Below are 12,821 nucleotides of genomic sequence, written 5' to 3'. Positions count from 1 at the left end.
TACATATGTATATATGTACATATACATATATACATATATACATATACATATACATATATACATATGTATGAACATGTATATACATGTATATATGTACATATACATTTATACATATACATGTATATATGTATATGTACATATATATACATGTATACATATATGTATATATATACATATGTATACATGTATATATAAATAATCATATAATGTTAATGGGTCCTTGGTCTATGGTGAAGCTGAACGACTCACAGAGAGCTCACCAGGGATGAGGTCGAGATTGTGCCCAAGTGATTTTGACAACATACCGCATTCTTAAATCTTCAAATGGTAGTAGCTTGTAGGTCTAAACCCTCCATCAAAAAAACAAAACTATATAATATACTTAAATAAAACCTTGGTTTTGAGTAATCTTTTTTTCATAAACTCCTCAAATTTAAAATCTTTTATTATTTTAAATTGTTTTTAGAAGTGGTCATTTATAAAAATGAGCAATGGGACATAATGCAACGATTTGATGATCATGGACATACCTCGCCATGTCGAACGAACTGGCTGCGTAGCCATTGCACACATGCCATAACTGGCTGGGTAGCAGTTGCCACTAATGATTGCTCTATAGACAAAGGTTGTAAAAAATGATTGTCCTATAGATTTTCTTGTTGAGTGATACGAGTTAAATTTGTGTTGTCGAGATGTGATATGCTTTAATGAAGGTCTGTGCACTCTGACTTTTACTCTTCATCTTCTTTGGCACTTGAGTTCATGGCGTCTTCCTCCTCATCGCACCAAGAAAAAAAGAGATGTGGTCCTTTTGGTGAATTTGAAAGGAAAGCATTCCCTGCATCTAGAAAATTGTTTGAAGCATTCATCAATCACCGCGGCCCTAACGTGAAAGAAACAGTGGCTGCAGCACTCCATAAATCTCTCAAGGACAAGGAGTGTTGGGCATTTCTTGATGATCGAGAGTTTGAAATCGGAGATCCAATTATCTCTACGATAGAAAATGCCATATTATCTTCACGAGTTCAAATAGCCATCTTCTCGCCGCGATATGCGGAGTCCTCCTGGTGTTTAGATGAGCTGGTCCTCATGTTAAACACCAAGGCTCGTTCTATTCCTATATTTTGTGATGTGGAGCCTTTTGAACTTCACTACCCTAACAAGGCAGCTTATGCAAACGCATTCAAAAAGCATGAAGAAAGCGGCAGATTCAGTGAAGAGAGGATTCGCCAGTGGAAAGAGGCACTGAAGTGTTGGTCACTCATCTTAGGCCACAGACACAACACATCTCATGAGTACGTAGGCTATTTGTTTTCCACATGGTATTTCTTTGTTTATTTCGATTGTTTGCTTCGACTGGCTATAACTCAACTGTCATTTTTACCTCTTCACCCTCTTCATATTTATATTGAAGTTAACTTGTAGACCTTGAAATTGCCAGTGATGTCCAGAGGCTGTGTACAAAGATTGCTAAGGCTGTACAGAAAGAGGTTGAAAATACAAGATGTCTGGAAGTGCCAAAACATCCGGTAGCGCTTGATCAACTAGTACAGGATTTTGAAAGACAGATTGGAGACCAAGGGAATATTGTTGGCATTTTTGCAATGGGGGCCTTCGGCAAAACAACCTTGGCCAAAGAATTCTTTAACTGTAAGAGATCCAATTACGAGGCCTCGAGTTTTGTGTTTGACGTAAGGGAAGCATCTTCTAAAGGTGAATTGCCATGTTTGCAAAGTCAGCTCCTCAAAGACTTGTTCAGCGAGGATTGCAAATTTCGGAGTGTAGACAAAGGAACGCCTAATCTGAGGAATCAAATGGGAAGAGTTGGAAATAGTTTCCTTATTGTTCTCGATGATGTTGATCATCCGAAGCAGCTGGATGCTCTCTTGGTCAGAAGGAAAGATGGTCTTGTCATTGTCACAACGCGCGACGAAAGTGTGTTAGGAACTGCTGGTATTACTAACTGTTACAGATTAAAAGAGATGGATGAGGCTCACGGAAATAGCTCTTTTGCTAGAACGCCTTCGATGTGCCAATAGCACCCCAACGGTATGAAACATTAGTTAATAGCTTCGTGGACCTATGTGGAGGATTACCTCTCTCTATACAGGTCTCTGCTGGGAATCTTTATGGCGTTGAAGACATAGCTTTTTGGCAGTCAGAATTGGAGAAATTTAGGAGCACTCTGCATCTCGACGTAAAAGAGAGACTTAAATTGAGCTTCGACAGACTAGACAGAGAACATGATGAACTAAAAACAGCAGCACAAAGAATAAAAAAGACAGAGCTTAAAACAGAGCAGCAAAACTCAAACATATCAAAGAGCTATAAAGTTTCTTCATGTTATTACAGCTGAGAGGAATGCTCTATTTATAGAGCTCATACATATTTCTAGAGGGTTCTTGAGAAGCTTCAAGAAAGGAAGCACTCTAGAGATTTCTACATAATTTTAAATTCAAATTTTGCACAAAGAGAGAGGCTCCAAGAAGCAAGTAGAAAGTTCTGGACTGTGCATTAAATGCCCAGCTACTATAATAAACATTATTTTTAACACCCCCCCATAATGTTTATTTGGAGAGAGTAGGAACATCTTTGAGCTGCAATAGATCTCTAAATTTTGTAGATTTTACGATAGACAATGCTTTTGTAAATATATCAGCAAGTTGATCTTCTGTTCCGCAAAAATGAAGCTCCACCTCTTGTCTTTCAATTAGATCTCGAACAAAATGATGATGCACTTCTATATGCTTGGACCTTGCATGATATACCGGATTTTTTGCTAGCTTGATAGTACTTTGATTATCACAAAATATTGTTGTTGGAGAGTCTTGTGGATGATGCAATTCTTCAAGTAACCTCCTAAGCCATAATGCTTCTTGAGACGCCTTTGATAAACCAATATATTCAGCTTCTGTAGATGAGAGTGACACTGTTGATTGCTTCTTGCTACTCCACGAAATCGGTCCCGATCCAAGATGGAAGATATATCCTGAAGTTGACTTTCTATCATCAATGTCACCTGCATAATCAGAATCTGTATATCCAACTAAAGTAGGTTCTCCTCCATATTTGTATTCAATGCCAAGCTGGTAAGTACCCTTAATATATCTTAATATTCTTTTAGCCGCTTTCCAGTGTTCAATGTGTGGATCTTCCATGTATCTCGATACAATACCAACTGCATATGCAATATCTGGTCTAGTTATAGTAAGATACAAAAGATTTCCAACAAGCTGCCTATATAATTTTCCATCCACTTTCTTTTGAGTAGAGTTAGCACCTAACTTTACTCCTATTTCACATGGTGTATTACATGGTTTACAATCACTCATATTGAATTTTTTAAGTACATCAAGAGCATATTTAGTTTGAGAGAGCATGATTCTTCCTTCTTCTTGCCATACTTGCATACCCAAAAAATAGTGCATTAGTCCTAAATCAGTTATTTCGAAAGCTTGTTTGAGTTGATTTTTAGTTATCTCAATATCATGTGCGTGATTTCCTGTAATAATCAAGTCATCCACATATAATACAATGATAACAACCTTATTATCACAATATTTTACATACACATCTGGATCAACATTACTTCTTTTAAATCCAACTTCTAGGAAGTACTTATTAATTTTTGAGTACCATTCCCTTGGTGCTTGTTTGAGACCATAGAGTGATTTTCTTAATCTACACACCAAATTCTCTTCTCCATACTTAATAAATCCTGGTGGTTGTTGCATATAAATTTCTTCTTTTAAGTCACCATGCAAAAATGCACTTTTTACATCCATTTGAAAAATTTTCCAACCAAACTTTGCAGCTAAAGAAACTATTGTACGAATGGAAGTCATCTTAGCTACTGGAGCAAAGGTTTCAGTATAGTCTATACCTTCTTCTTGTGAGAAACCTTTAGCCACTAACCTTGCTTTGTATTTTTCAATAGCTCCATCTGATGTGAATTTGGTTCTATAGGTCCACTTGCAACCAACCACATTTTTGCCTTCTGGAAGTGTTGTTAGTTCCCATGTTCCATTCTTCATCAAAGAATTGTATTCTTCTTGCATAGCTGCTTCCCATTCTTCTTTTCCTTTTGCTTCTTCATATGTGTTTGGAGTGTCAACCTGCATCACCTTAGTCATAAGAGCATAGTTAGCAAATATATATCTAGGACCTTCTTGATAAATTTCTTTGATGCTTCTAAATTTCTTTGGATTTTCATTATCACTTTCTTGAGTCTCATCCCATGTAGTGGTTTGCACACCTTGACTTTGACTATTGGTAGAAGTAGAATTTTCTTCATCAATCAAAATTGGAAAGAAAGATAATGTTAGAGAATTATCATTCTTAACATCTTCATCAAACCATACATTTCTTTTAATATAGATTTCATTAGTTCTAGGATTGTATAACCTATATCCTTTCGATTCCTCACTATATCCAACCATTGTGCACTTCTCGCTTTTCCTTTCAAGTTTGCTCCTCCTTTCATCAGGAATGTGAGCATATGCTTTACAACCAAAAATTCTAAAATGAGATACTGTAGGCTTTCTTCCACTCCATGCCTCTTCTGGTGTTATGTTCAAAACTGCCTTAGTAGGTGTTCTATTCAAGATATATACGGCAGTATGAACTGCTTCAGCCCAAAATTTAGCTTCTAGATTTCTAGAATGAAGCATGCACCTAGCCATTTCTATTATAGTTCTATTTTTCCTTTCAGCAACACCATTTTGTTGGGGTGAATAAGAGACAGTTGATTCCTTTTTAATGCCATGTTTTTTACAAAAATCTAAAAGAGCTTTATTCATGTATTCAGTCCCTCTATCAGTTCTTAGTATCTTTAAGTACTTTCCACTTTGTTTTTCAGTCAAAGCTTTAAACTCTTTAAACTTTTGAAACACTTCATCTTTCTTTTGTAGAAAATACACCCAAATTCTTCTACTATAATCATCTATAAAAGTGAGGGCATACCTTGATCCTCCAATTGATGATGTTTTGAAAGGACCCATTACATCACTATGGACTAAATGTAGAGGAGTTTTTGCTCTCCATGATTTACCTTGAGGGAAACTTTCCACATGTTGTTTTCCCATTGCACATCCTTCACACACCTTAGGGCTTAATGATATCTTTGGCAGCCCATGCACCATTTGTAATTTCTCCATAAGCTTGAGACTTTGAAAATTGATGTGCCCCAAACGCTCATGCCATAACCTGCTCATATCATCATATTGAGCAATAGCACACATATGTTTATCTCCACATTTAGAAGTAAATTCTTGAAATTTATATAATCCATTCTCCATTTTACCAATTGCAATGACTCTATAATTATCATTGACATCCTTGATTAAGCACTTATCATTGTAGAATTCTATTTTATGTCCTTGACTTGCAATTTGAGATACTGAAAGCAGATTTGTTTTTAATTCAGGGACTAATTTCACATTTTTGAACAAACCATTATCAATTTTGACATTACCAGTCCCTTTAACTTCTAAAGCACTATTATCCCCCAAATATATTTTCTCTATATTATTTTCACTTATTGATTCAAATTGATTCTCATTATGAGACATGTGTTGTGTAGCACCAGAATCAATAACCCAATCTTCTTTGAAAGTATTATTTTCTTTAAGTGCAACACAAAATGCATTTCTTTTAGAATCTCCTAATTTTGGATAATTATTTACTTTCTTTTCTACATCTCTTTTCTTCTTGAAACATTCATTTGCCTTATGACCCATTTTACCACAATAATGACATTTCCATTTACTTCTATTATGATCTATATATGAAATACTCTTATTTTCATTCCTCCAATTTCTTTCTTTAGATTCATTTTCTTGTGACTTCTTATAATATTGTTTTCCTTTCATTACAAATGCTTGAGATTCACCATCAAATGATTCTTTTTCTTTAACTTGTCTTTTCTCTTCTTGAACCAACTTAGCACACAATTCTTCTGATTTAATACTTTTTAATTTATCTGCAGTATCTAAACCCCTTATAAATGATTGATAAGATCCTGGAAGACTTTGTAATATAATTTGCACAAAATCTTTATCATCTATATCTTTTCCAAGAGAAGCAAGCTCATTTTTCTTTTCCTTTAACTTACTTAAATGTGGGACTATCTCTTGTGAGCTTGATAATTTCAAATTGTATAATTCAGTTGTGAGAGATAAGATCCATACATCACCTGAATTTTGATATAAATCTTTCAAAATCTCCCAAACTTTGACTCCACTTCTCTCATTACGAACTTCTGGAAAAACTTCTTCTGAAAGTGTAAGCTTGATTAGTGCTGCTGGCCTCTTGTCCCTTTTATCCCAATTATCTTGATCATTTCCTGGATTCGTAGGCCTTTGTTCACTACCAGTCACAATATCATAACAATTTTGAAGGGTTAGAGTGATTTCAACATGAGATACCCAATCATAATAATTTTTTCCATTTAATTTAACTGTAGGCAAAGTCACACCAAGTGATTCCATTGTTAAATTCTCTCCCTTTTTTTTTTTTTTGGATGAGAATGAAAGATATTTAAGAACTTGAACACCCAAGCTTGAAACTGAAAAAGTCTCACCAATTTGTTGAAGAAAAAAAACTTTTCTTTTGCTGCAATATCCTTCCTTTGATGTAGTTTTTTTGTCCCAAACCAAACTGCTATTCACTCCTTAGTTACAGCCTGCAAATGTAAAGATTCACACAAGAAAAACACATATATTCATTCCAAAAAGCATCATATATTCACAGCCCAAAGAACTGAAAATGCTCTGATACCATGATGAACTAAAAACAGCAGCACAAAGAATAAAAAAGACAGAGCTTAAAACAGAGCAGCAAAACTCAAACATATCAAAGAGCTATAAAGTTTCTTCATGTTATTACAGCTGAGAGGAATGCTCTATTTATAGAGCTCATACATATTTTTAGAGGGTTCTTGAGAAGCTTCAAGAAAGGAAGCACTCTAGAGATTTCTACATAATTTTAAATTCAAATTTTGCACAAAGAGAGAGGCTCCAAGAAGCAAGTAGAAAGTTCTGGACTGTGCATTAAATGCCCAGCTACTATAATAAACATTATTTTTAACAGAACAAAAACTGATTTTTAATGACATCGCATGTTTTTTTATTGGGACAGTCAACAGTATAGGCGTCAGAATATGGAAGGGATCAGGATTGAACGCGGAGCACACAGTTCAAATTCTCAAAGATAAATGTCTTATTGAAACAGAATGGAAGCGTTCAGAGGAATTATTGTACGATGATCTACTAGTTTTCAAAATGCACAATCACCTTCAAGATTTAGGAAGAGAAATGGCGGATCATCATACGTCTCCAATTCGCCTGTGGCGACCCCAAGATCTTAATTCTCTGGTTGACTCGTCTCTGTCCCAGCTCGTCATATTTGAAATTATAAGATCTATCCTAATCTTAGTTTTTTAAATCTTTTGTTAAGCTTATTCTCTCTTTTAAAACAATATCAAACTGAAGCAACATTTGATCTGGATCTTTATATGTAGGAAACTGATTCCCTGAAAGACATCCTCACCAAAACGCAGAACAAAAGAATTAGATGTTTCAGTTCAATTTTTGACACATCCTTGGGTTGCCGCACTAAATACTTCATAGGAGTTTCGGATGATCATCGGCAGCCATTTTCTGAACTGTTATGGATTAAGGTTGACCTCGTTTGGCATGCAGGTATACGCGTGATACCTTCCAAAATCATCTGCGGATGTTTTCGGAGATTGTGGCATGAAGATATACAGGTATATTCTTCTTCTTCTTCACCGATAATTAAATCTATTTATATTCATATTGGAGAGTGCGTTCTAGATTATTACTTAATTTTAATATTTCTGGCCAGTGTAAAATAACTGTTCATCACAAATTTATTGTAAATTTCAGGTCCCGTCCCTGTTGAAAGCGCTGCAACTCAATGCAACCCCGTTCTTATATCTTCCAAAAGAATTGAGAATGTTAAATGAATTAGGAATGTTAAATAAGTTGGAGGACCTCGTAATTGTAGGTAATCTGCCGTTAAGAACGCCATATGATGGAGCATTCTTATCTGAATTGCTTACGAAACTCACTAATCTTACAAGATTGGTTCTAAGGAGTTTCAAATTGCGAGGAGAATTGACATTGAGCAGTTGTGGATACTCAGGAGGTAAGAATGTTGCAGTCGGATACATGAATAAGCTTCGAAGTGTAGAAATCGACCATGTAAGCTTGGTATGTTGCAGTCGGATACATGAATAAGCTTCGAACTGTAGAAATCGACCATGTAAGCTTGGTATCTAAAGTAATAATCAGTGGAGAGTATTGTTCAAGCCTTGAGAAATTGGTTCTTTATAACATGCCAGATTTAATGAAGTCATCCTATTTTTCTAAAAATATCCACACACACACAGATATTGCAAGCAGGGTTCTGTAATGGTAATTATCCTCATGGGGCAACCTACATTTTAGAAGAAGGGTTAATGTCATTAGTCAATGTTTTGTACCTAAAAGAGATATTATTAATTGAAGTATTAATGATCTATTCTTCTATCAAAATAGACTCATGATTAGGTCAAAATATAGGAAATGTATAGGCATGAGTCATAATGTTTTATCTTAAATAGAAATATAGATAGGAGGAAAAGTTGGTTTACTTTCAAAAGCATTCAATGAAATATTATGAACTTTTCCAATAAAACTGAAAATTGAATTAGCAACATAATATAAAACATCCATTCACAATATGCATAATGATCAAACAAAACACAAGTATAACATGTATCATTTTAAATAACAAAAAAATAACTAAAGATATTGTTTGAATATGAGAAATGAATGCTTCTCAATATAAGAATCTCATTAAAAAATAATTTAAAAAACTAAATTTTAGATTCTATGCGAATGTAAGAAGAAGAAGTGTAAGTATCTGTGGTGTCTAACTAGTTGTGTAGATACGGTTATAACTACCATGGTAGGCCTGGTTATAATTTAAATGGCTAGGTGATATATATTATTGTGTAGATGGTTGAGTTGAGATATGAGTTGACTTAGATTTTTGAATCAAATGTTAAGGCAATGTGATGTAAATGAGAAAGTGCAAAGGTGCGAGTGCGTGTGTTTGAAAAAGTTGTTGCAATAGTTTACAAGAAGATATCATATCTTTTTATGTCATCTTATTAGTGAGTTAGCATGAAGACAATATCTCTTTTGCCAACTTGTGCAAACCTGCATTTGGGCTTCAAGAATCCTAACATTGGTGTCTCAACCGACAAGTTCTTTCAACTGTAGTGGATTCCTTGGTTTGGTATAAAATATATAAAATTAGTTATTTATATTTTGAGTGTGGCTCTCACCTTTCTTTTTATTGATATTATATTTCCATGTAAAAATATTGGATTTACATGTTTGTGTTTCCTTCTCCTTACCCTTACTCATTTTCATTGTCTTCAATGCAATTTTCCTGTAATTAGATATATTATCTTGAGTATGAATTTTTATTTTCAATTTTCATTGTCTTCAACATAATTTTATGTAATTAGATATATTATCTTGAGTATGGATTTTTTAATCATTTTTTTAAGACTTTGTCCTTGACTTAAATGAGTTTATTTTAAACGAATCTTTTAGAATAGCCTTTAAATAAATCTAAGAATTTTATTGAAAAATGCAAACTTCTTGAAATAAAATACTAAAATAGAAAAAAAATTATTATATTAAGTGAGGAACCAAAGAAAAAAAACTAAAACAAGCCCTCAACCATCTAAAAATATAAATTAAATCAAAAATAAATTAATTAAATAAACTAAAATTAACAGCTCGTAATACTTAAGAAACATTTTTTCACGTAAAAACCCAACTAAGCCTCACGTGAAACTACAATGAAATAGAGTTGTACACATGGCAATGATAGAATGAAGGCTTGGAATTTGATGAATGATAATAAATAAGTTAAGCTTCGCTTTAAATATTTAAAATGATATATATGAATATTTCTAAATTTTAAATTTTAAAATAGTTTAGGATGAATTAGAAATTTAATATAATTTATTATTATTAGTGATCATCATTTAATATAAGTATTAATGTATATGTTTCTATTTTTTCATATATTACTAATCCAATGTAATGTTTCTATATTGTTTGTTTGTTATACATTTATATTAATCTAGATTTTTTAAAATAAAAAGTGCGGGTGATCGTCAAAATCTAGGTCCGATAGGATTGTATGATGACGCCATTGTTCTATTCTTACTTGTCGTTTCCTATAATCTTTCAAGAGTTCAAACCTTGTGTTTCAATTCAAGGAGAGTGGAGGGAAAAATAACAGGTTTTATTACATTGTCAATCATAATTAATAATCCACCATCACAGTGGACAAGCTGGTAAATATAGAAAAAAGTATTCAATATTAAAAAACCTCCTTTATAATCAGTTTTTTTCCCCCTTTGGCATAAGTTGTCCCATTTTGGTCTACGACATCGTAAGCTACTGTAAGGACGATGATTTACGTCGTGTAGTGCAATTTGCTATAAGGTCGATATTGATAGCAACAGCTACCCAGGCTGGAGGATCAACATGCCTGGGTATGTCATGTATGCCCATGGCTATGCCCCTACCTTGTACTATGCTATGCCATCCAACCGTGGAATACCATGCCTGCATGTCAACCACGTTCATGCTGCGTTTGAGGATGTCAGATTTCGTTTTGCATTTAACTACCCTTTATTATTATGTTATAAAGCTTTATTATTATTATGATGTTATATAAAGGAATAGTAACATAAGAATTTCTTGTACTTAACTTTGTAATTGTCATTTAAAAAAAAATACATTTAAATTTTGGTAGAGAAATTAGTTCATATAAAAAATTAAAGTTAAATATAAATAAGAAATATATAAATAAACTATATAAATAATTTATTTAATGTATATAGTTAAAATTTAATGTACATCTATATTATAATAATATTATTAATTTTGTTATTAATTTATCTTATCATATTAATTTAAATATTCTAAAATTTCATAACAATTGAAATTGCCATGTTAGTAAAAGATTTTAAAATGTATTTTTTTTTAATCATTACTTTTTGATATTGTATTATGTTTTTTGTTTTGTATTTTTTTTGGTTAAAAATATAATTTGATTATAATTTATTTTTATATAAATAATAATTTAAAATTACATAAAATTTAGATAACAAAAAATTATTTTAAAAATAATTAAACATAATATTGTATTTATCTTGTTTAATATTTTTTATAAAATCTTGTTTAATATTTGTATACAATCTTGTCATAATAAATGTGTTGGTTGTTCCTCAAACTCGCCTAAACTATCCCCATGCCACCCATGCCCCCATACCCGTCTGGGAGAAACTGTTATACATTTTTTCGTGCAAAATACTTGTCAGATTTGATTCATATACGGATGCATCAGTGGAGCTTTTAATTAAATGGCAAAGGAATGCAACATGTAGCATTTTATCATTTATTTTATATTATATTATTTTATAAAGTGAATATTTTTCCTTATCTATTAAATATTAAAATGTATTTAACTAAGAAAGAAAATGTTTTAGAGTAAATAAAACAACTTATGTATTTCTCCTTATATATATTAGTCTACAAATTAATTTTGATAAAAGAATTATAAAATCAAATGAAAAAATATTATAAAATCAAATATAAAATGTGCTAATAAATGTGTTGGTTGTTCCTCAAACTTATCTAAACAAGAATAACTAAACCAACAAATTTATTAGCACAAAAAAAGAATAACTAAACCAACAAATGTATTTCAGACGATAAGATCGGATAAATCTTCTAGAAGTCGATCGAATAAAACAAAATTTGAGAACCAGCAGTATTCCGCGACAACGGCTACCCAGCCAGTTATTTCGACTGGCTGGGTATGCCCTGTTGTTTACCTCTGTCACCATCTCCGTCCGTCTACATTCTTGCTTCCTCTAACATGACCATCCTACATCCGTTCAGAAACCGTACTCTGACGGATGAGTTCTGGCCCGCTCTGACAGAAATGTGCAGGCATGATAAATATTTAAAACGATTAACATTTTAAATAAAATTTATATTGACAAAGTAATTGTATTTCATTATAACATTAACATCAATGTAATTGTAACATTAAAGTAATTGTATTTCATTATAAATGTTTTTTTAACATAAATTACTTTGTCAATATAAATTTTATTTAAAATGTTAATCTTTTTAAATATTTATCCTATTTTAAATATTTGTAAGTTACTAATAATTAATTAAAATATTACATTGCAATTAGAAATGGATAGATCATAAAATATTTACCTACAACATTTGTAAGAATTTTACTTCTAGTTATTATTATATAAGTAATGTCTTAAACCCACAATCCTTAAGAAATAATAAGGATTATATCAACAAATAGACTGAGTTAGATATAAAATGATTTAAAAAATTTAAATATATTGAAAATGATATATTTTATTTATAATTTTCTTTATCTTATTGTTTGATCAATATATACAAAAACGAACTTATATTCTCATCTAATACTTGGTAACATCCACATCTAACATAGATACAAATTGTTTTTAAACTAAACATTCAAAATGTATTTTTACATTCTAATAAATTTTCGTTTATGTATTTTTATTGGTAATTTTCATTTAAGATTTTACTATATTATAGTATTCTACCATTTAATTTAAAATTATATTAGAAAAAATTTAAAAAATTATAGCAATTAATTTAGTAAATGTTAATCTAATGTAATATATATATATATATATATATATATATATATATATATATATATAT

At 31.8% G+C, this 12,821-nt stretch overlaps 1 long non-coding RNA gene across 1 annotated transcript; it reads right to left on the bottom strand.

The window, feature by feature from the left end:
- Nucleotides 1-5,951: 5,951 nt before the first annotated feature.
- LOC149545468 (uncharacterized) lies at nt 5,952-6,662 on the bottom strand. Its single transcript, XR_016353592.1, has 2 exons — nt 6,581-6,662; nt 5,952-6,366 (listed from the first exon to the last, which is right to left on the bottom strand). It is a non-coding gene; the product is annotated as an uncharacterized LOC149545468 (long non-coding RNA).
- Nucleotides 6,663-12,821: the final 6,159 nt, after the last annotated feature.

Source organism: Cupressus sempervirens, chromosome 7, assembly GCF_028749045.1.
Source record: "Cupressus sempervirens isolate cs-2001-9-10 chromosome 7, ASM2874904v1, whole genome shotgun sequence".
Lineage (NCBI taxonomy): Eukaryota > Viridiplantae > Streptophyta > Pinopsida > Cupressales > Cupressaceae > Cupressus > Cupressus sempervirens.
Note: the sequence above shows the minus strand (reverse complement) of the source record. Positions and strands in the feature narration are given on the sequence as shown.